The 25,010-nt window shown below is 38.3% G+C and overlaps 1 non-coding gene across 1 annotated transcript; it reads right to left on the bottom strand.

Annotated features, from left to right (window-relative positions):
* Positions 1 to 4,933: 4,933 nt before the first annotated feature.
* LOC112753680 (small nucleolar RNA R71) lies at positions 4,934 to 5,037 on the bottom strand. Its single transcript, XR_003178054.1, has one exon. It is a non-coding gene; the product is annotated as a small nucleolar RNA R71 (small nucleolar RNA).
* Between the last annotated feature and the right edge of the window lie 19,973 nt (positions 5,038 to 25,010).

The following is a 25,010-nucleotide window of genomic DNA, read 5'->3' as shown; positions in this document are numbered from 1 at the left end:
ACTCAATTCATGAGAGAAGAGAGATAATAGTATAATGTTATCATTATATTAGTATTAGAAGTTTTTTGAAAGATATTATAAGGTTACCTGGTCAGTTTTAGTTAAAAACAGAAAATCGGTTTAACTAGGTTCACAGTTTATCGGTGCAGCTTAGCACTAGCACTCTCTGATGACTTTAGCAAAGCTAAGGCCTCATCATACATGTTATATTCTCATAATAAATATGTTACTAGTGTCATTTATGCTAGTAGCTCAGAAAATAATTTCTAGAGATGTTTTTACAAGTGTTCCGATACACCTAGTTTTAGTAGTTATACACCTGAGATATTTTAATATTATTTTAACCCACCTCTAAGCCAACCAATCAAAACTCACTCTACACCCCCAAGACACTCCAAGGCTGGTCATTTACTCCCTTTGGATGAAAATGAGAAGAGAGAAAAGAGAGAAACTTTCATGAACACTTAATCTTCAAAGCTTGATTTCTTCTGAACTAAAACTCAAATCAAAACTCCAATTTCACCAAAATGATCCACTCTTCTTCCTCTACATAACCATATAACATGTCAAGGCTGGAAATAAGGTGAGATGGCTATCTCCCTCCCTCTTCAATTCGGTTTTCAAGGAAAACCATGCAAAACATGTGTTTTCTTGATGTTCTTCATTAAGAATCATGCTTAACTTGACTTGAGGGCCAAGAAACAATAATTTCCAGCAACTCTAAGGTGATAAATCCCTTCCTAACATGCTGAGTGAGATTTGGTCAGTTGAGAGTTTTTGGATTTAAAGTTGTTCTTGATGTGATTTAGGAGGAAAAAGTGCTTAAGGACCACCTGAAAGTCTAACCGAATTAGGAGCAGCAAAACCAGGTAGGGTGTGACAAATTTAATCTTGATTGATTGTGTTTGAGATGTGTGATTATGATATGGTTTGGTTATACTTGAAATTGATTGCTTCTATGAGTTATTCTTGGTGAAAATTTGTTGAAATTTTGATGAAATTTGATGATATTCAAGCTATGAATGTTGTTCTTGAGGGCTTCTGGAAAAACGAACCCTAGGACTTAAATTGGGGTTCAATTTGTGTTAAAATCAAGTAGGAAATAAGGGGCTTTAGTTGCTGCAATTTTATTATGAATTATGGTAAAAATCGGTTGCTGAAAAGACTGAAAAACGGGTAAAAATAGAGAAAGAATCTGAAGAATTTACGAAGAACACGAAGAACACTTTGAGTGTGATGAAGAACATTGAAGAACACCTTTTAGATCTTAAAAAGGGCAAGGTTTTAATTATTTTGGTGTTTGAGGGGTTATTTGGTAATTTTTGAAAGTTAGGGTGGTTAAAGTAGAAATATTAAAAGGTACGGGTGGTAAAAAGTGAATTTTAAAGGATAAAAGTTAAAGTGCGATAATTTTAAAAAATTTAATGATAAAATAATAAATAATAATAAAATATTAAATAATAATATTTAATTAAAAATAATAATTTAATAAGAATAATAAAATAATGCAGAAAAGACAGTTTTCTGTAAAAGCTTTAGAAAGACAACTTTAAGCACAGAATCTCATAATTACCTTCATAAAACACTTAGGGAGTGGTAAGAACATATTATTGGGGCAAAGATAAATAAAAGATAAAAATTTAAAGAAAAGATAAACACCAAAGAAAAGTCTGTAAAGTTTTAATGATAGAATCAAACAGAGATTAGTAAACGAACTAGGGCAACCTAGTTAGTTCTTGAATTGCGACTAAGGTTAGGTATAATATGAAAAGTTAAAATGTTTCAGTATAGACTTAATGAACCTATACTTGGGACAAACTAACTATTCATATCAAAATTTACATAAGCTTTAAATACATTTGTTAAGCAAAGAAACACAGAGGACAGAGTAGTCAGAGTAAAGTAAAGAGATAAAGAGAAAAAGAGTAATACAGAAACAGAAAAAAGAGTAATCAGAGAAAAGTAAAGAGATACTGATGCCAAGGCATCTTAGGCTAGTTTCACTAGCATTTTTCTGTTAGTTTTAGTTGTTTTATGCATTTTCTTGAGCTTAAAGTAACCAAGAATGGTTAAATGAATAACAAAGCAATGAACCATCCAAACAGCATGATTTTTATGCAAATTTCATGAGTTTTTAGTTATATTACTTGAATGCTATGAATGGAAGATTCTCATGAAAATTTGCAAGACTTTGATGCAGTTGTTTGGATGATTGCAGGGAAGAAGAGGCTAGGCAAGGAAGCAACAAAAATCAATAAAGGAAGCTTGAATATCACATGTGGAGTTTAAGTTCCGGTTTAAGCTTAAACTGGAACTTAAACGGCCAAAATCATGAAATCTGAGGAAAGGTGAAAGTGGCGTTTAACCTCCAGTTTAACCTTAAACTGGAAGTTAAACGCCAGAAATGGGAAATGCACCAGGGAGCCAATTCCACGTTTAAGCTCCAGTTTAACCTTAAACTGGAGCTTAAACGTGTTCGACCTCCAGGGATTGCTTTCTCCGCTTCCACGTTTAAGCTCCAGTTTAACCTTAAACTGAAGCTTAAACGTGTTCGACCTCCAGGGCTGCCTTTCCTATCTCCACGTTTAAGCTTCAGTTTAACCTTAAACTGAAGCTTAAACGTGTTCGACTACGTTACCCTCCAGGGCTGCCTTCTTCCATTTCCACGTTTAAGCTTCAGTTTAACCTTAAACTGAAGCTTAAACGTGCTTCCACAAAAGGCATCACTGGAAGTGTCTGGCGTTTAAGCTGCAGTTTAAGCTTAAACTGCAACTTAAACGCCACTCTTGGAAAAGGTTTCTGGGCCAAAAATATTGCAGTTTAAGTTAGCATTTGAGCACAAACATTAACTTAAACTTACTCTGGTATGAAACCCAATTGAATATCATGGTTTATGGGATTGGGCCTGAAGGATTGATGAGTCTGGAATTTCAATTTGTTGAGTCATGTGTCATTACTTGATTATCACTAAGTTGGCTCAATGAATGTTACAGAATTTGGATCAGCAGCCTCATCAAGATTATGGATCATAAACCCAAAGCAAAAGGAAAGCAGGGAGAGGCCTCAAAGCCCAAGAAACACAACAGAAGCTCAATATAGAAAGTGTATAAATAGGATAGAATTTAAGTTAGGAAGAACTTTTACCTTTTCATTTTGCTAGTTTTCATACCTTTGTAATTGAATTCAGAGCTATGATTCACTAAACCCCTTTCATTGGGTTAGGGAACTCTATTGTAATTCAATGAATCAATAATAGTTTTATCTTCTTCTTCAATCTTTTCTCTTGAATTTTGTTAGAAAGCTTCTCGATCTAATTCCATTGGGTAGTTGTCTTGGGAAAGAAACTACCCATAATTGGAATCCTTCGGAACCTTGGGAAAGGAATGGAGGATTCATGCTAGAGAAGCTTTCTCACAGTGAATTGGATTGGGGTTTGGATGGATATTGTGACATGTAATCCTACCAAATTGTGGTTCATGAAACTGTGTGGTATAATCAGTGATCGAGCATCATCTCTTCTTATGAACATTTAAACCAAGGGATTGGGAATTTGTTTGTTTTTAGAGAGAATTGGTGAGCCAAGGGATTGGGATCCAATCATATAAGATTGCCAAGCAAAATTCAATGAACGCATTGGTTGAGGAAGAGATAAACATGTTTTGATTCGGAGATCTCAATATCTCCTATAACCCAATGAATTCCCCATTTCTGATTTCCACTTTCTCTTTACATTCTGCAACTCAATTCATGCAATCACCCCCATTCCCTTTTAATTTCAGCAATTTAGCTTCTGCTCTTTAATTCATGCAATTTAAGATTCCGCCATTTCAATTTCTTGTCATTTACGTTTTCCGCCAATTTTACATTCCGCAATTCTCATCTAATTCTTGATTCCGCTCAACTAGACATACTTCTAATCCGAATTGCTCATTCAACCAATCCTTGTGGGATTCGACCTCACTCTATTGTGAGTTTTTACTTGACGATAACCGGTGCACTTGCCGGAAGGAATTTTGCCGATCGTGCAATTTCCTAAATCGTAGCATAACAAGTTTATGCGTATCAAGTTTATGGCGCCGTTGCCGGGGATTGGTTTTCGATTGACAATTCTCAAATTGGAAGTTAACTAGATTGAGCATTTTTCTTGCTTTGTTAATTCAGTTCAAGTTACTTGTTGAATTTTTAATTTCTGCACTCTGTTACATGCTTTCTTTCTTTATGCCTTTAAATTCAAGCAACTAACTCACTGACTCACTAACTGTTTGAATTAATTCCTCAACTGCTCTAACCATACTCTTCCATTAACCAAGAGTATTTCATTTGTTTGTTGCCTGTGCTGTGTTCTTGTATGACAGGTAGGAGAGGAGAGACATCAACTCCTCCATATACCGAACCAGAGAGGACCCTTCATAGACTTAGAAGGGAAGCAAGAGGGAAGAGAGTACTGGGAGAAGAAGAATCTGAAGGAGAATCTGAGGACAATTTTGAGGAAGCTTTAGATCTCAACATGGATAGAGAAGTTCACAACCACGAGAGAGCTGATGGAAACAATGCCATTCCTGAGAGGAGGGTTCTTAGTTCATACATAAACCCAACCTCTGGGAATTGTGGTAGCAGCATTCAGAAACCACCCATTCAGGCCAACAATTTTGAGCTCAAACCACAGCTAATATCACTTGTGGAGAATCATTGTTCATTTGGTGGGAGTGCTAATGAAGACCCAAACCAACATCTCACAAAATTCCTGAGAATTTGCGACACTGTGAAGTCCAATGGAGTCCAGGAAGATGCCTATAAACTGCTTTTGTTCCCATTTTCACTTAGGGACAAGGCAGCTAAGTGGCTGGAATCATTCCCAAGGGGGAGCCTAACAACCTGGGATGAGGTGGAAAGCAAGTTTCTGGCACGTTTCTACCCCCCACAAAAGGTCAATAGGCTTCGATCTGAGGTTCAGACGTTTAGACAACAAGATGGTGAAACTCTCTACGAGGCATGGGAGAGATTCAAGGATTTGACAAGGAAATGCCCACCAGACATGTTCCATGACTGGGTGCAATTGCATATTTTCTATGATGGACTCTCTTATGAATCAAGGAAGGCTGTAGACCATTCATCAGGAGGTTCATTGAACAGGAAAAAGACTGTGGAAGAAGCCATTGAAGTGATTGAGACAGTGGCTGAGAATGAGTACTACTATGCATCAGAGAGACACAACACTAAGGGAGTCATGGAGCTGAACCATGTTGATACAATTCTAGCCCAAAACAAGGTGTTTGCCAAGCAACTAGCAGAGCTCACCAGGAAATTAGAAACAAAACAAGTGGCTGCAATACACACACAAGATCAAGAGGAAGAAAGCACTGAAGGAGGTGATTGGGAAGAGGCCAACTATGTGGGAAACCAACAAAGGCAATCATATGATCCACATTCCAACACTTACAATCCAGGATGGAAAAACCACCCAAACTTTGGGTGGGGGAACCAACAAACCCAACCACAAAACCACAAACCTTACAACCACAACCAACACAATAATTCCACATATCAAAACTCCAACCAAAGATCATACCAAGCCACACAAAACACTTACTCCCAACCATCATATCATGGCCAAAATAATCAACTTACCCAACCTAATCCGAACCAACAATTTCAAGAGCAATTAAACAGGATAGAAGGAATGCTGGCACACATGGGTCAGGACATAATTGAGTTGAAAAGCTTCAGGGATGATGTGAGATCTACCTTAAGAAACCATGGTGAAAAACTCAAGAGGATGGAGTCTCAAGTAGGAGAGCTATCTCAACAGGCCCCCAAATCAACTGCAGTGTTCCCTAGTGACACAGAAAAGAATCCTAAAGGGGAACAAAAGAGAGTAAGATGGGAAGAATGCAAAGCCATCACCATATTGAAGGAAGTCTCAGAAGAAGAAGGAATTAGACCCTCAGAACAGGAGCCAGAAATCTTGAAGGAAGGTGTGGAAGAAGCTAAGCAGGAAAGTGAAACTGAGCAAGCCAAGGAACTGCAAAAAGGCACGATGGAAACATACCAACCAAAAGTACCATTTCCTCAGAGGTTAGGAGGAGGTGAAAAAGGGAAAACCTATTCAAGGTTTTTAGAGACATTTAAGTCTCTCCATATCAATATTCCCTTTCTTGAGATTCTCCAGCAAATGCCTACACATATCAAGTATTTAAAGGAATTGTTGAGCAAGAAAAGAGTTTTGAAGGGAGGACAAACGGTAACAATGAACAAAGAATGCAGTGCCCTCATCAAGAAGGACACAGTCTCTAAGAAAACAGACCCAGGAAGTTTTCATATCCCCTGCATCATAGGGGAAACAAAAATTGACAGAGGATTCTGTGATCTAGGAGCTAGCATAAATGTGATGCCTCTAACTCTTATGAAGAGGCTACAACTGAATGAGGTGAGATCCACGGATGTAATCATACAACTGGCTGACAAAACTCAGAAGCAAGCTGAAGGGGTAGTTGAGAATGTGCTGGTGAAAGTGGGAGATTATTACTTCCCCACAGACTTTGTCATTTTGGACATGGAGAAAAGCTACTTACACCCTATCATTCTGGGCAGGCCATTCCTAGCCACTACTAGAGCGCTCATAGATGTAGAACAAGGAGAGCTAATGCTGAGAATACATGACGAACAGCTCATTTTCAAAGTTTTCAAACCTGCATCTGAGCCTGAACCAGAACCTGAAAAGCCTAAGGATGATAGTAGCCATCTGTGTTTGGAGGAAAGTAATCCAGCAGCTGAAACTCTAAAACAGTCCTTGGAAGGCAAACAAGAGTTGCAAGAGTTAAAGCCACAAGAATCAATGGAAACAAATCAGAAGGATCCTCCTGGCATAAGGGTCAATGAAGAAATCCTCAAGAGAAAGGGAAGAATGGTAGGGAAATTGCCAAGAGGGTGGAGAAACAAGAAAATTCCCACTGAAGGTTTTTCTCCGGGAGATAAAGTGATATCAAGTCATTATCTGCCAATCCCACCTGGCCTCAAAACCATTCCTTCCCAGCTCCCTCAAGTGTTCACAATCAGGAAAGTTCTTTCTATGGAACATTTAGAAGTCATGAAGGAATCAAATGGGGACGTTTTCATAGTGAGAGGAGAAGACATCAAGCACTACAATCCATCCTAACAAGGGACAACCGTCAAGCTAGTGACGTTAAAGAAGCGCTTCATGGGAGGCAACCCATGTTTTAGTATCCTTACTCTTTATTGTTTTGCTTTACATCTAATAAAGCATGGTTTCTTATGCATGAACTTGAATCCTCAGGACAACTGTTGATAAAGTGCACTAAACATTGCATGCAAATTACAATTGGTCTCTAAGTTTGGTGTGCCTGAAGGAACTCCCAAATCTTATTCAAATTGTATTCAATCTTTCATTCAAGGTGCACGACCAAACATTAAGTTTGGTGTTCCTTTTGAACACAGTTAATGAAAAGCAAGAAGTTCCTCTGGATTTAGAAATTCATGACAAGTATACCATTTGCATGTTTTAATACTTTGATTTCAATTACTTTAAGTAGTAAAATTGTTTAGGATCAAAGTGCCAAAGTGACTAGGATTTATTAGAATTATGCACATTCATTAAGGACAACCAACATGGATTTCATGTCATCAGGAGACATTACCAAACACTAAGTTTGGTGTCCAGTAATAAGTGTACATACATACAAAGGTCACGGCTATAAGCTCAGGAAGTCAATCATTGATTTACAATTCAAAAAGAAGGAAAAACATGTACAAGTACTATTCACTATTCACATGACCGAAAAAATGATAGCAAATTTGTTTGTTTGTGCAGGTACAAAAGGAAAGATAAGAATGGAGGAAAAAGACAAGGGGGAGGTACGGTGCTTGGTCAAAAAGGAAGTTCACAAGTCTTTGAAACTAACACATGGGAAAAGGAAGTTCTGCATGAAAAGATAGCTACATGTACAACCTAATGCACTCAGAATACTTCCAAGAAAATGAAAAGCAATTCGTCCTTCTCCCTAATTCATATATTTACCATCAGGCCACCCTTCACAAATCACCCTAGCCGTCCATTTTTCACTTACAGGCACTATAAAGAACCACTTGGGGAACGAGTTCCACACCACCAAATCTCCTTCATGCACATTTTCTTTCATCATAGCATAACTATCTCTTGTCGAAAACAACCTCACCACACTTCCAACAACACTTCTTGCTTCACCTTGTCAACTTTAGCTTGTCACTTACCAAAACTAAAGAACCAATGGCAGCCTCATCTAGCCACAAAAGAAGAAAAGACAAGCAACCAATGGAGGAGAACAGGGAATTCGATGCATGGAGATACAAATCAGTTTTCCATGAGATTCAAGCCGAATGGATGAGACCTAAAACGGTACTAGCTGAGGTTCCCTTTGACCTTGAAAAGGATGAGTTCCCAGGTGTTTGGGAGAAGATCAAAAAGAGGAAGTGGGAGCTCCTGACTAAGCCAATCACTAAAATCAACATCAACTTGGTGAAGGAGTTCTATGCAAATGCAGTGAGGGAAGACTCAACCAAGAAACCCACATACAAAAGCTATGTGAGAGGGGTGGAAGTTGACTTCAGTCCCAAAGCAATCATGAAAACTCTTGGCCTGAAAAACATACGTTTCAGCCAAGCAAGTTATGAAGAAAGGATGATAGGAGAACCTGACTATACAACTATTGCTGAAGACCTTTGTGCCATCAGAGCTGAATGGGTGAGAAAAACAAGAGGGGCTCCAAGAGTCTTGAGAAGAGGAGACCTAACACCTGAAGCTAAAGGGTGGTATGCAATAGTTAGGAGATCTATCCTACCCACTGCAAACTCTTCAGAAATAGTCCCTAAAAGAGCCATCTTGCTACATTGCATTATGGTGGGAGGGGAGATCAAAGTTCATAAACTCATTGCTGAACAGATACAAGAGCTTAGTGAGAAAAGTGATCCTGAATCCTGGCTCCACTTCCCTAGCACCATCATTAGACTATGCATCGATGCCCAAGTACCACTTGAAGATGAAAGACCTAATTGGCTACATCCTGGAATGGCCATAACTGCGTACAAAATGACTCTTGGCCCAATTGCTCCAAGACATACAAAAAGAAGAAATGAAGAAGGGCAACAAGCAGAAGCAGAGCAAGAAGCAGAGCAAGAAGGACAAGAAGGAGAGGACGGAGAAGAAGAGCAAGAAGAGCAAGGAATTCCAGAAAGAAGACAACAAATTCCCAGAGACCCCATGGATATGAGCAGAATGCAGGAAATCATAGAAGGAATGTCTCAACAATACATGAGGTCTCAGGAGAGACAAGAGGACTTTCACCTAAAAATGATGGATATGCAAAGGAACTTTGAATCAAGATTCTTAGATCTACAAAGGGAACAGAATTTACACTTACAGGAATCCTTCAGCCACATATGCCAACACCAAGATGCCAATGTCTTGGCAATCAAGGAAGCCACCACTTTACAGAATGCAAGATACTCAGTCCAAGCTGATTACAACATCAGTTCGCAAATCAAGCTTAACTACATAGGGGAACATTTACACAAGATGGACCCAGCATTCCCAGCTTTTGATGAGTATTTCAAAGGGAGGAAAGAAGGAGAAATAAACAAGGCAATGATCCTTGAAAAAGGAGTGGAAGAAACAATGAAAAAGGCTGGATTCTAGAAAAAGCTCAAAAGAAAAGACAAAGGAAGTTCAAGTGGTCAAAAAGGGGTAGGAAGCAAGAAGAAGCAGGATCCCAAGAATCAAGAAGAACCAAGCAATAAATGAGAGGTGGTCTCTCTCCTTAATAATCAAATGATAATTGGTGAATTGTCTTTATGAGCTTTCTTTCATTATAAGTCATTTAAGTTTTAATGTGAAGTCTCTAGTATGTTTGTCTGTTTATTGCTTTGAATAAAGTGAATGCCTAGATGTTTGGATATAACTTCACCTTCTTAAACAAATGCTTGCCATGCTTGTTCTGTTTCCAAAAATAAAAGAAAAGTTTGAACAAAAGTAACTTGGCTCAATTAGTGACAAATCAAGTAGAATTAAGTGGTGGTATGCATGCTTGATTGTTTAGTCAGATCACTGGAAATAGAGTGTAGAATTATCATTTTTTGTGTAGAAATTGAAAACTGTCTATGGATCTTAATGAATAAATGTCTTTGGCCATGAAAAAGAAAGAAAAAGAAGAAGAAAAAGCCACTGAAAAAGGGCAACAAAAAGCAAAAAAATTGAGAAAATAAGCTAGGCACCAATGGTTTGAACTTCTGAGACAAATGTCTGTGGTGTTTATGTATTAAGGATATGCTTGGATGAATAGGTTCTGAGGAGTGTTTCAACACTTGGTAACTTGGGTTAACTAACCCGGGATTATCAACCAAAAGTCCATTATCAAGAGCAACCTAAATACAAAACATTTAGTCACACAAAGAGGTGCTGGACACCAATGTCTCAAGAAGAAATGTGAACTAAAATGCCTGGAGTGGATATGTGTAGTGCACTGATAAGAAAAAAAAAAAAGAAAATGCCAAAGGCTTGTGCAACACATGACACTAAGCAATCAAGGAGCAAAGGAGCTCTAAGAAAAAGAAAAGAAAAACAAAGAAGAGAAAAGTGCCAAGGACATAAGAATAACAAGAGGCCATAGCAGTGTTTGATGGATGCAATGAAAAGTGATAATCTTACCTGATAAGAATGAAAAAGTGATGCTGCAACTTTCTGCATAAAACCCTTCTGATGAACTTCAAATGCTTGCTAATATAGCCAATGTAATTGCTTTCTGTTTCATACTTTCTTCTCAAATAACTCAGGACTTACTTAGGGACAAGCAAGTATTAAGTTTGGTGTTGTGATGCCAAGGCATCTTAGGCTAGTTTCACTAGCATTTTTCTGTTAGTTTTAGTTGTTTTATGCATTTTCTTGAGCTTAAAGTAACCAAGAATGGTTAAATGAATAACAAAGCAATGAACCATCCAAACAGCATGATTTTTATGCAAATTTCATGAGTTTTTAGTTATATTACTTGAATGCTATGAATGGAAGATTCTCATGAAAATTTGCAAGACTTTGATGCAGTTGTTTGGATGATTGCAGGGAAGAAGAGGCTAGGCAAGGAAGCAACAAAAATCAATAAAGGAAGCTTGAATATCACATGTGGAGTTTAAGTTCCAGTTTAAGCTTAAACTGGAACTTAAACGGCCAAAATCATGAAAGCTGAGGAAAGGTGAAAGTGGCGTTTAACCTCCAGTTTAACCTTAAACTGGAAGTTAAACGCCAGAAATGGGAAATGCACCAGGGAGCCAATTCCACGTTTAAGCTCCAGTTTAACCTTAAACTGGAGCTTAAACGTGTTCGACCAAGTTTTCTCCTCCAGGGTTGCTTTATCCATTTCCACGTTTAAGCTCCAGTTTAACCTTAAACTGGAGCTTAAACGTGTTCGACCTCCAGGGATTGCTTTCTCCGCTTCCACGTTTAAGCTCCAGTTTAACCTTAAACTGGAGCTTAAACGTGTTCGACACCTCCAGGGCTACCTTTCTCTATTCCCACGTTTAAGCTCCAGTTTAACCTTAAACTGAAGCTTAAACGTGTTCGACCTCCAGGGCTGCCTTTCCTATCTCCACGTTTAAGCTTCAGTTTTACCTTAAACTGAAGCTTAAACGTGTTCGACTACGTTACCCTCCAGGGTTGCCTTCTTCCATTTCCACGTTTAAGCTTCAGTTTAACCTTAAACTGAAGCTTAAACGTGCTTCCACAAAAGGCATCACTGGAAGTGTCTGGCGTTTAAGCTGCAGTTTAAGCTTAAACTGCAACTTAAACGCCACTCTTGGAAAAGGTTTCTGGGCCAAAAATATTGCAGTTTAAGTTAGCATTTGAGCACAAACATTAACTTAAACTTACTCTGGTATGAAACCCAATTGAATATCATGGTTTATGGGATTGGGCCTGAAGGATTGATGAGTCTGGAATTTCAATTTGTTGAGTCATGTGTCATTACTTGATTATCACTAAGTTGGCTCAATGAATGTTACAGAATTTGGATCAGCAGCCTCATCAAGATTATGGATCATAAACCCAAAGCAAAAGGAAAGCAGGGAGAGGCCTCAAAGCCCAAGAAACACAACAGAAGCTCAATATAGAAAGTGTATAAATAGGATAGAATTTAAGTTAGGAAGAACTTTTACCTTTTCATTTTGCTAGTTTTCATACCTTTGTAATTGAATTCAGAGCTATGATTCACTAAACCCCTTTCATTGGGTTAGGGAGCTCTATTGTAATTCAATGAATCAATAATAGTTTTATCTTCTTCTTCAATCTTTTCTCTTGAATTTTGTTAGAAAGCTTCTCGATCTAATTCCATTGGGTAGTTGTCTTGGGAAAGAAACTACCCATAATTGGAATCCTTCGGAACCTTGGGAAAGGAATGGAGGATTCATGCTAGAGAAGCTTTCTCACAGTGAATTGGATTGGGGTTTGGATGGATATTGTGACATGTAATCCTACCAAATTGTGGTTCATGAAACTGTGTGGTATAATCAGTGATCGAGCATCATCTCTTCTTATGAACATTTAAACCAAGGGATTGGGAATTTGTTTGTTTTTAGAGAGAATTGGTGAGCCAAGGGATTGGGATCCAATCATATAAGATTGCCAAGCAAAATTCAATGAACGCATTGGTTGAGGAAGAGATAAACATGTTTTGATTCGGAGATCTCAATATCTCCTATAACCCAATGAATTCCCCATTTCTAATTTCCACTTTCTCTTTACATTCTGCAACTCAATTCATGCAATCACCCCCATTCCCTTTTAATTTCAGCAATTTAGCTTCTGCTCTTTAATTCATGCAATTTAAGATTCCGCCATTTCAATTTCTTGTCATTTACGTTTCCCGCCAATTTTACATTCCGCAATTCTCATCTAATTCTTGATTCCGCTCAACTGGACACACTTCTAATCCGAATTGCTCATTCAACCAATCCTTGTGGGATTCGACCTCACTCTATTGTGAGTTTTTACTTGACGATAACCGGTGCACTTGCCGGAAGGATTTTGCCGATCGTGCAATTTCCTAAATCGTAGCATAACAAGTTTATGCGCATCAGATACAGAGAAAAGAGAAACCAGAATAGAGTAAAGAGATATAAGGATAAAAGAGTAATATGATAAAGAGAATAGAGAACAAATAAAGGGCCTGTTAAAAGGTCATTTGTTGCGTTAAGGCAACCCAAGAGATATCTATGTGTTCATCTGCTGCATTGCGGCAATCAGATGGATGATAGTACGACCCCTGAGAATGCTTTTCTGGGATACCTTGCTATAATGCTTTGCTGTAAGACAGAGGTTGCTTATAGAGGTATCGAGATCAGTGTGCTCCTGTAAGACAGAGGTTGCTTACAGTGAGTGTGTTGGGCGTATATCGGCTAATAAGTTCCGCCCTGCAAGACAAAGGTTTCTTGTAGTGGATATTGCCAACAAGAAAGCCTTATCCAGACAGAGGTTGTTGGGTAACGTCGGGAATAACCCACGAACTGATAATCATTGGTTACGGGAATAACCCACGAACTGTTGTATGTTGATCTCGGGTATAACCCACGAATTGAAGATCGTTGTTTTGTTTGTATGTTGATCTCGGGTATAACCCACGAACTGAAGATTACTGTATTGTTGAGTATTGATCTCGGGTATAGCCCACGAACTGAGGATCGTGTTTGTTGTTGTATGTTGATCTCGGGGAAACCCACGAACTAAGGATCATTATTTTGTTTGTGAATTGATCTTGGGGACGCCCACAAACTGAAGATCATTGTTTCCCCTTGTGCGTATATTAAGGGGTCGAGCTTTGCGCCGACTGCCGGTAGTCATGAAGGAGTGGTATTCTTACCACCGACACGTATGCACTAAGGACACAAAGGGAAACCATATTTAGGACTTGTTCCTAGGTAATGTCGGGCTGCAGGGTGTAAACTGACACGTGAGCTCATGGCCTGCATAGGACAGACACGCATCATACTTGGTTGTGCATTTTCTCTATTATGATTGTTGCATGAATGTATGTTTTCTTTGTTTGTATTCTATTCTCTATGTTTGTGTTTGTGTTATTTTCTTGTATTCTTCTGTTTGTGTTTTGCTATCTATTTTCTCTATCTTCTCTATTTATCTGTCTTCTATTTACTGCTTCTCTATATTCTGTTATTCGTCTACCAAACAACATAGAATTAATGAACTTAACTAATAACCCCGACCCTACTAAGAACTCCCCAGTTCTTACCCCTTCTCTCTCCCTTCCCCTCAGACGGGAGCTAGAGTACCCCTCTATAGTTTGTTGATGATCGTTCCGCAAAGAGGATTCCGCTCTAGGTAGTCTTCTGAGTCTAGAGTGAACTCTGTTACCTGTTTATATGTATATACTGTGAGACCAGCCAACATTTGCACCCAGTTTGTACACGAACTTTAACCTAAATTCTGTGTACGAGACTGTTGTTATGTGGCTACTTGATGAGGTACCAGGGAGACGTCATATGGCAATGTTGATTGTGCAGAGGAGTAGTAGATAATGTTCCATCTTTTGATGACGTTCCACCTGACTTGAGTTTTGAAGACTTAGAACGTACTTTCCCTCGCTTAGTAGTTTAGAGGGACTAGGTGAGTATAGAGTTTAGGCTAGCCTGGGCGCCAGCTTAGGGACTTCTTGAATAGGTCAGGGCCTGGGATGTTGTATGTATATATATATATATATATATATATATATATATATATATATATATATATAGTTATATATATATATATATATATAGTTATTATCTAGCTATATCTAGGGGCGTTCTAACTAAAAGTCTATACTTTGATAAAGGCTAGGTCACTGAATGTTGTTAGCTGCTTGTGATGTATTTATGTGTGGTTGTTTATAACTGTTTTATCTGTTATCAGTTGTGAGTTGATTATGAATGATTCCATCTTTTAATCCAAACGTTTTCAAAAAAAATATACCTCGCAAATTAACTACGCTTTTAACAACGAATCAGGCTCATATGATAAATAATAGATAATAATTAGGAACACAAGTTGGTAGCGCTCAGTTTCCAGTATGATCTAGACATACTGAAAATTGGGTCATTACAGACGGGGTTAGATCACTCCTGTCGAGGTAGCGGTGGCGGCGTAAGGGTGGTGGTTCGTCCCACATGCGTTGAGATGTGAGGTCTGTGGCAAGAGTATCCCGCTCGCATCCCTTCGGATCTATAGGCGAGCAGGTGGTGTGCGAAATCGTGATCATTCCATTCCTTGGTAACGACACTAAAAACTCAATACGCACGTTCATGATCTTATATCTGTTTCACAACTTCGTACAACTAACCAGCAAGTGCACTGGGTCGTCCAAGTAATAAACCTTACATGAGTAAGGGTCGATCCCACGGAGATTGTCAGCTAGAAGCAAGCTATGGTCACTTTGTAAATCTCAGTCAGGCGGATTAAATTGTATTAAGAAATTATAGTGGATGAAAATAAATAAAATATAAAATAGGATAGTGGTACTTATGTAATTCATTGGTGAGAATTTCAGATAAGCGTATAGAGATGCTTTCGTTCCTCTGATCTCTGCTTTCCTGCTGTCTTCATCCAATCAATCCTAATCCTTTCCATGGCAAGCTTTATGTAGGGCATCACCGTTGTCAATGGATACATCCCATCCTCCTGTGAAAATGGTCCAATGCACTGTCACTACATGGCTAATCATCTGTCGGTTCTCGATCATACTGGAATAGGATTTACTATCCTTTTGTGTCTGTCACTACGCCCAGCACTCGCGAGTTTGAAGCTCGTCACAGCCATCCCTTCCCAGATCCTACTCGGAATACCACAGACAAGGTTTAGACTTTCCGGATCTCAGGAATGGCCATCCATGGGTTCTAACTTATACCACGAAGACACTAATAACTCGGACTCGGTCCCCTGTATTAGATATCCAAGAGATATCCATTCAATCTAAGGTACAGCGGAAGTGGTTGTCAGGCACGCGTTCATAAGTTGAGAATGATGATGATTGTCATGATCATCACATCCATCATATTGAAGTGCGAATGAATATCTTAGAAGCGGAATAAGTTGAATTGAATAGAAAAACAGTAGTACTTTGCATTAATCTTTGAGGAACAGCATTAATCTTTGTAGAAACTCTACCGTTGAAAATACATAAGTGATAAGGTCCAGGCATGGCCGAATGGCCAGCCCCCAAACGTGATCTAAAGATGAAACTAAAGATGTAAATACAATAGTAAAAAGTCCTATTTATACTAAACTAGTTACTAGGGTTTACAGAAATGAGTAAATGATGCAAAAATCCACTTCCGGGGCCCACTTGGTGTGTGCTCGGGCTGAGCTTGAAGTTTACACGTGGAGAGGTCATTCTTGGAGTTGAACGCCAGTTTGTAACATGTTTTAGGCGTTGAACTCCACTTTGCAACTTGTTTCTGGCGCTGAACGCCAGACAGCAACATGGAACTGGCGTTCAACGCCAGTTTGCGTCATCTAAGCTCGAGAAAAGTATGGACTATTATATATTCCTGGAAAGCCCTGGATGTCTACTTTCCAACGCTATTGGAAGGGCGCCGTTTGAAGTTCTGTAGCTCCAGAAAATCCACTTTGAGTGCAGGGAGGTCAGAATCCAACAGCATCTGCAGTCCTTCTTCAACCTCTGAATCTGATGTTTGCTCAGGTCCCTCAATTTCAGCCAGAAAATACCTGAAATCACAGAAAAACACACAAACTCATAGTAAAGTCCAGAAATGTGAATTTTAATTAAAAACTAATAAAAATATACTAAAAACTAACTAAATCATACTGAAAACTATGTAAAAACAATGCCAAAAAGCGTATAAATTATCCGCTCATCACAACACCAAACTTAAATTGTTACTTGTCCCCAAGCAACTGAAAATCAAATGGGATAAAAAGAAGAGAATATACTATAAATTCCAAAATATCAATGAAACATAGCTCCAATAAGATGAGCGGGACTTGTAGCTTTTTGCCTCTTGAATAGTTTTGGCATCTCGCTTTATCCATTGAAGTTCAGAATGATTGGCATCTATAGAAACTTAGAATTTAGATAGTGTTATTGATTCTCCTAGTTCAGTATGTTGATTCTTGAACACAGCTACTTTATGAGTCTTGGCCGTGGCCCTAAGCACTTTGTTTTCCAATATTACCACCGGATACATAAATGCCACAGACACATAACTGGGTGAACCTTTTCAGATTGTGACTCAGCTTTGCTAAAGTCCCCAATTAGAGGTGTCCAGGGTTTTTAAGCACACTCTTCTTTTGCTTTGGACCTTGACTTTAACCGCTCAGTCTCAAGTTTTCACTTGACACCTTTACGCCACAAGCACATGGTTAGGGACAGCTTGGTTTAGCTGCTTAGCCCAGGATTTTATTCCTTTAGGCCCTCCTATCCACTGATGCTGAAAGCCTTGGATCCTTTTTATTACCCTTGCCTTTTGGTTTTAAGGGTTACTGGCTTTTTGCTCTTGCCTCTTGGTTTTAAGAGCTTTTGGCTTTTTCTGCTTGCTTTTTTCTTTTTTTTTATTTTTTTATTTTTTTCGCAAGCTTTCTGTATTCACTGCTTTTTCTTGCTTCAAGAATCATTTTTATGATTTTTCAGATTATCAAATAACATTTCTCCTGTTCATCATTCTTTCAAGAGCCAACATATTTAACATTCTTAAACAACAACTTCAAAAGACATATGCACTGTTCAAGCATTCATTCAGAAAACAAGAAGTATTGTCACCACATCAAAATAATTAAACTAGTTTCAAGGATGAATTTGAAACCATGTACTTCTTGTTCTTTTGTAATTAAAACATTTTTCATTCAAAAGAGGTGATGGATTCATAGGACATTCATAACTTTAAGGCATAGACACTTAAATACTAGTGATCATGAAGACAATAACATAAACAAACATAAAGCATAAAAATCGAAAAACAGGAAAATAAATAAAAAAGGAGATTAAGGAATGAGTCCACCTTAGTGAGGGTGGCGTCTTCCTCTACTTGAAGAACCAATGGTGCTTTTGAGCTCATCTATGTCTCTTCCTTGTCTTTCTTGCTCCTCCCTCATAGCTCTTTGATCTTCTCTAATTTCATGGAGGATGATGGAGTGCTCTTGATGTTCCACCCTTAATTGTCCCATGTTGGAACTTAATTCACCTAAGGAAGTGTTGATTTATTCCTAATAGTTTTGTGGAGGAAAGTGCATCCCTTGAGGCATCTCAGGGATTTCATGGTGAGGAATTTCCTCATGCTCATGTTGAGGTCCATGCTCTCTTGTTTGCTCTATCTTTTTCTTAGTGATGGGCTTATCCTCTTAAATGAGGATGTCTCCCTCTATGTCAATTCCAGCCGAATTGCAGAGGTGGCAAATGAGGTGAGGAAAGGCTAACCTTGCCAAAGTGGAGGTCTTGTCAGCCACCTTGTAGAGTTCTTGAGGTATAATCTCATGAACTTCCACTTCCTCCCCAATCATGATACTATGGATCATGATGGCCCGGTCTATAGTAACTTCAGACCGGTTGCTAGTAGGAATGATTGAGCGTTGAATGAACTCCAACCATCCTCTAGCCACTGGTTTGAGGTCAAGCCTTCTTAGTTGAACCGGCTTGCCCCTTGAGTCAATTTCCATTGAGCTCCTTCCACACATATGTCCACGAGGACTTGGTCCAACCTTTGATCAAAGTTGACTCTTCTAGTGTAGGGGCGTGCGTTCTCTTCCATCATTGGTAGGTTGAACGCCAACCTTACATTCTCCGGACTGAAATCTAAGTATTTCCCCCGAACCATGGTGAGCCAATTCTTTGGGTTTAGGTTCTCACTTTGATCATGGTTCCTGGTAACCCATGCGTTTGCATAGAACTCTTAAACCATTAAGATCCCGACTTATTGAATGGGGTTGGTTAGAACTTCCCAACCTCTTCTTTGAATTTTAAGTCGGATCTCTGGATACTCATTCTTTTTGAGTTTGAAAGGAACCTCAGGGATCACTTTCTTCTTGGCCACAACTTCATAGAAGTAGTCTTGATGAACCTTAGAGATGAATCTCTCCATCGCCCAAGACTCAGAGGTGGAAGTGATTGCCTTCCCTTTCCTCTTTCTAGAGGTTTCTCTGGCCTTAGGTGCCATAAATGGTTATGGAAAAACAAAAAGCAATGCTTTTACCATACCAAACTTAAAATGGTTGCTCGTCCTCGAGTAAAAGAAAAGAGAAAGAAGTAGAAGAAGAAGAAAAATGGAGGAGATGGAGGGAGAAGGTGGATTCGGCCAAGGGGAAGAAGAGAGGGTTGTGTTGTGTGAAAATGAAAAAGCAATGAGGGGTTTATATTGGAGTGGGGAGGGGTTAGGGTTCGGCCATTTAGGGTTGGGTTTGGGAGGGAAATTATTTTGAATTTAAAGGTAGGTGGGGTTTTTAGGGAAGAGAGGATGGATGTGAGTGGTGAAAAAGTGATGGAAAAGAGTGATTGAGTTGATTGGTGAGGGGTATTTGGGGAAGAGAGTTATGAAAAGGTGTGAAGAGGAGAGAAGAAGTAGGTGGGGATCCTGTGGGGTCCACAGATCCAGAGAAGATCTTGTGGGGTCCACAGATCCAGTGGAGCCAAGGACTTTAATCATCCCTGCTCCAATTAGGAGTGTAAACGGCCTTTGTAGGCAATCCTGGCGTTAAACGCCAGATTGCAGCATGTTTCTGGCGTTAAACGCCACTTCCATGCTTGTTTTGGGCGTTCAACGCCAGTCTGCAGCATGTTTCTGGCGTTGAATGCCAGTTTTCTTTTAGGGTGCATTCCTGGCGTTTAAACGCTAGAATGTTGCTTATTTCTGGTGTTTAACACCAGTTTCATGCTCTGTTCTGGCGTTAAACGCCAGCCAGATGCTCCTTACTGGCGTTTAAACGCCAGTAAGCCCTTCCTCCAGGGTGTTCTGTTTTCAATGCTGTTTTTTATTCTGTTTTTGAATATTATTTTTTTTTGTAGTTTTTGTGACTCCACATGATCATCAACCTAGTAAATCATGAAATAACAAAGAGAAAATAAAATAAAATATATTAAATAACATTGGGTTGCCTCCCAACAAGCGCTTCTTTTAATGTCAATAGCTTGACAGTGGGCTCTCACTGAGCCACACAGGTGATCAGGTCAATTTTATAGCTTCCCAAAACCAAACTTAGAGTTTGGATGTGGGGATTGAACACCAAACTTAGAGTTTGGCTGAGGCCTCCCAACACCAAACTTAGAGTTTGATTGTGGGGGCTTTGTTTGACTCTGTACTGAGAGAAGCTTTTCATGCTTCCTCTCCATGGTTACAGAAGGAGGACCTTGAGTTTTAAACACAAGGTAGTCCTTATTCAGTTGAAGGACCAACTCTCCTCTGTCCACATCAATCATAGCTCTTGCTGTGGCTAGGAAGGATCTTCCAAGGATGATGGATTCATCCTCTTCCTTCCCAGTGTCTAGGATTATGAAATCAGCAGGGATGTAAAGGTCTTCAACCTTTACTAACATGTCCTCTACTAGTCCATAAGCCTGTTTTCTTGAGTTGTCTGCCATCTCTAGTGAGATTCTGGCAGCTTGCACCTCAAAGATTCCCAATTTCTCCATTACAGAGAGGGGCATGAGGTTTATCCCTGACCCAAGGTCACATAGAGCCTTCTCAAAGGTCATGGTGCCTATGGTACAAGGTATTAAGAACTTTCCAGGATCCTGTTTCTTCTGAGGCAATCTCAGTTGATCCAGATCACTCAATTCATTGGTGAGCAAGGGAGGTTCATCTTCCCAAGTCTCATTACCAAATAATTTGGCATTCAGCTTCATGATAGCACCAAGGTACTTGTCTACTTGCTCTTAAATAATGTATTCATTCTCTTTAGAAGAAGAATACTCATCAGAGCTCATGAATGGCATAAGGAGGTTCAATGGAATCTCTATGGTCTCTAGATGAGCCTCAGATTCCTTTGGTTCCTCAGAGGGAAACTCCTTATTGATCTCTGGACGTCCCAGGAGGTCTTCCTCACTGGGATTCACGTCCTCCTCCTCTTTTGTGATTTCGGCCATGATGGTCATTTCAATGGCCTTGCACTCTCGTTTTGGATTTTCTTCTGTATTGCTTGGGAGAGTACTAGGAGGAATTTCAGTGATCCTTTTACTTAGCTGGCCCACTTGTGCTTCCAAAATTCTAATGGAGGATCTTGTTTCATTCATGAAACTTAGAGTGGCCTTAGATAAATCAGACACTATATTTGCCAAGCTAGACGGATTCTGCTCAGAACTCTCTGTCTTTTGCTGAGTGGATGATGGAAAAGGCTTGCTATTACTAAACTTGTTTCTTCCACCATTATTAAAACCTTGTTGAGGCTTTTGTTGATCCTTCCATGAGAGATTTGGGTGATTTCTCCATGAGGGATTATAGGTGTTTCCATAGGGTTCACCCATGTAATTCACCTCTGCTATTGCAGGATTCTCAGGATCATAAGTTTCTTCCTCAAAAGATGCCTCTTGAGTATTGTTGGATGCGGCTTGCATTCCATTCAGACTCTGAGAAATCATATTGACTTGCTGAGTCAATATTTTATTCTGAGCCAATATGGCATTCAGAGTATCAATTTCAAGAACTCTCTTCTTCTGAGGCGTCCCATTACTCACAGGATTCCTCTCAGAAGTGTACATGAACTGGTTATTAGCAACCATGTCAATGAGTTCTTGAGCTTTTGCAGGCGTTTTCTTTAGGTGAATGGATCTACCTGCAGAAGTATCCAATGACATCTTAGCTAATTCAGACAGACCATCATAGAATATATCCAGGATGGTCCATTCTGAAAGCATGTCAGAAAGGCACTTTTTGGTCAGTTGCTTATATCTCTTCCCAAGCTTCATAGAGGGATTCACCTTCTTTCTGTCTGAAGGTTTGAACATCCACTCTAAGCTTACTCAGCTTTTGAGGAGGAAAGAACTTGGCTAAGAAAGCCGTGACCAGCTTATCCCAAGAGTTCAGGCTATCTTTAGGTTGAGAGTCCAACCATACTCTAGCTCTGTCTCTTACAGCAAACGGGAAAAGCATAAGCGTGTAGACCTCGGGATCAACCCCATTGGTCTTAACAGTATCACAGATCTGCAAGAATTCAGTTAATAACTGAAAAGGATCTTCAGATGGAAGTCCATAAAACTTGCAGTTCTGCTGCATCAGAGAAACTAATTGAGGTTTCAGCTCAAAGTTGTTTGCTCCAATGGCAGGAACTGAGATGCTTCTTCCATGTAAATTAGAATTAGGTGCAGTGAAGTCACCAAGCATCCTCCTTGCATTATTATTATTTTCGGCTGCCATCTCCTCTTCCTGTTCGAAAATTCCTGTAAGTTTATCTCTGGATTGTTGTATTTTAGCTTCTCTTAGTTTCCTTTCTAGAGTCCTTTCAGGTTCAGGATCTGCTTCAACAAGAATGTTCTTGTCCTTGCTCCTGCTCATATGACAAAGAAGGGAATAACAAAGAAAATATGGAATCCTCTATGTCACAGTATAGAGATTCCTTTGTGTGAGTAGAAGAAGAAAATAATGAAATGTAAAGAAGAGAAGAGGAAAAACTCAAACACATAGAGGGAGGTGTTGTTCGAATTTTTTTTTGGATGGAAGAGAAGTGTTAGTAGATGAATAAATAAATAGAAGGAGATGAGAGAGAGAATTTCAAAATTTAATTAAAAATAAAAATTTAAAATTGAAAGTTAGATTTTGAAAATTAAAGTTGAAATTAAATTAAAATTGAAACAATTAGTTAATCAAAATGAAATTTTGAAAAAGAGGGAGGTATTTTCGAAAATTTTAAGAGAGATTGAATTAGTTAGGTGGTTTTGAAAAAGATATGATTGAAACAAAAAGATAAGATTGATTGAAAAAGATTTGAAAATCAATTTTAAAAAAGATAAGATGTTAGGAAAGAAGTTAGAAAAGATTTTGAAATTAAATTTGAAAAAGATATGATTGAAATAAAAAAAAAGGGATATGATTGAAACAAAAAGATATGATTGATTGAAACTTATTTTGAAAAAGATTTGAAAAAGAAATTTAAAAAGATTTGATTTTGAAAATTAAAGTTGATTACTTGACTAACAAGAAACAAAAAGATAAGATTTTAAAATTTAAAGATTGAACCTTTCTTAATATGCAAGTAACAACTTGAAATTTTTTAATCAATCACATTAAATGCTAATTAAGAAATAAAATAAGAGAAAGATTTTGAAAATCAAATTTAAAAAGTTTTCGAAAATATGAAGGAAAAATGAAAAAGATTTGATTTTGAAAAAGATTTGAAAAAGATAAGATTTTTAAATTGAAAATTTGATTTGACTCATAAGAAATAACTAAATTTGAAAAATTTTTTACTAAATCAAATCATATTTTCGAAAATTTTGAGTAAAATAAGGAAAAGATATATATATATATTTTTTTAGTTTTGAATTTTAATAAAGAAAGAGAAAAAACACAAAATTGACTCAATGCATGAAAATTTTGGATCAAAACATGTGATGCATGCAATAACACTTTGAATACCAAGATGAACACCAAGAACACTTTGAAGATCAAGATGAACATCAAGACTTATTTTTGAAAATTTTTAAGAAAAGAAAACATGCAAGACACCAAACTTAAAAATTTTATTCTTTATACATTAATAATTCAAGAATGCATATGAAAAACAAGGAAAGACACAAAACAAGAAAATATGAAGATCAAACAAGAAGACTGGCCAAGAACAACTTGAAGATCATGAAAAATGCAATGCATGAAATTTTCGAAAATAATTTTTAGAAAATTAAAAAGATGCAATTGATACCAAACTTAAATCTTGACTCTAGACTCAAACAAGAAACATAAAAATTATTTTTTGATTTTATGATTTTATAAATTTTTTTTTGGTATTTTTCGAAAATTATTATGGGAAAAACGAAAAAGAAGAAATTTTTTTTTTCGAAATTAAGAATAATAAAAACAAAAAGCTTAAAATTAAAATAAAATTACCTAATCTGAGCAACAAGATTAACCGTCAGTTGTTCAAACTCGAACAATCCCCGGCAATGGCGCCAAAAACTTGGTGTGCGAAATCGTGATCATTCCATTCCTTGGTAACGGCGCTAAAAACTCAATACGCACGTTCATGATCTTATATCTATTTCACAACTTCGTACAACTAACCAGCAAGTGCACTGGGTCGTCCAAGTAATAAACCTTACATGAGTAAGGGTCGATCCCACGGAGATTGTCGGCTTGAAGCAAGCTATGGTCACCATGTAAATCTCAGTCAGGCGGATTAAGTTATATTAAGAAATTATAGTGGATGAAAATAAATAAAATATAAAATAGGATAGTGGTACTTATGTAATTCATTGGTGAGAATTTCAGATAAGCGTATAGAGATTCTTTCGTTCCTTTGATGTCTGCTTTCCTGCTGTCTTCATCCAATCAATCCTACTCATTTCCATGGCAAGCTTTATGTAGGGCATCACCGTTGTCAATGGCTACATCCCATCCTCCTGTGAAAATGGTCCAATGCACTGTCACTGCATGGCTAATCATTTATCGGTTCTCGATCATACTGGAATAGGATTTACTATCCTTTTGCGTCTGTTGCTACGCCCAGCACTCGCGAGTTTGAAGCTCGTCACAGCCATCCCTTCTCAGATCCTACTCGGAATACCACAGATAAAGTTTAGACTTTCCGGATCTTAGGAATGGCCATCCATGGGTTCTAACTTATACCACGAAGACACTAATAACTCTGACTCGGTCCCCTGTATTAGATATCCAAGAGATATCCATTCGATCTAAGGTAGAGCGGAAGTGGTTGTCAGGCACGCGTTCATAAGTTGAGAATGATGATGACTGTCACAATCCTCACATCCATCATATTGAAGTGCGAATGAATATCTTAGAAGCGGAATAAGTGGAATTGAATTGAAAAACAG

This window comes from Arachis hypogaea, chromosome 15 (assembly GCF_003086295.3).
Source record: "Arachis hypogaea cultivar Tifrunner chromosome 15, arahy.Tifrunner.gnm2.J5K5, whole genome shotgun sequence".
NCBI classification, from domain to species: Eukaryota; Viridiplantae; Streptophyta; class Magnoliopsida; order Fabales; family Fabaceae; genus Arachis; species Arachis hypogaea.
Note: the sequence above shows the minus strand (reverse complement) of the source record. Positions and strands in the feature narration are given on the sequence as shown.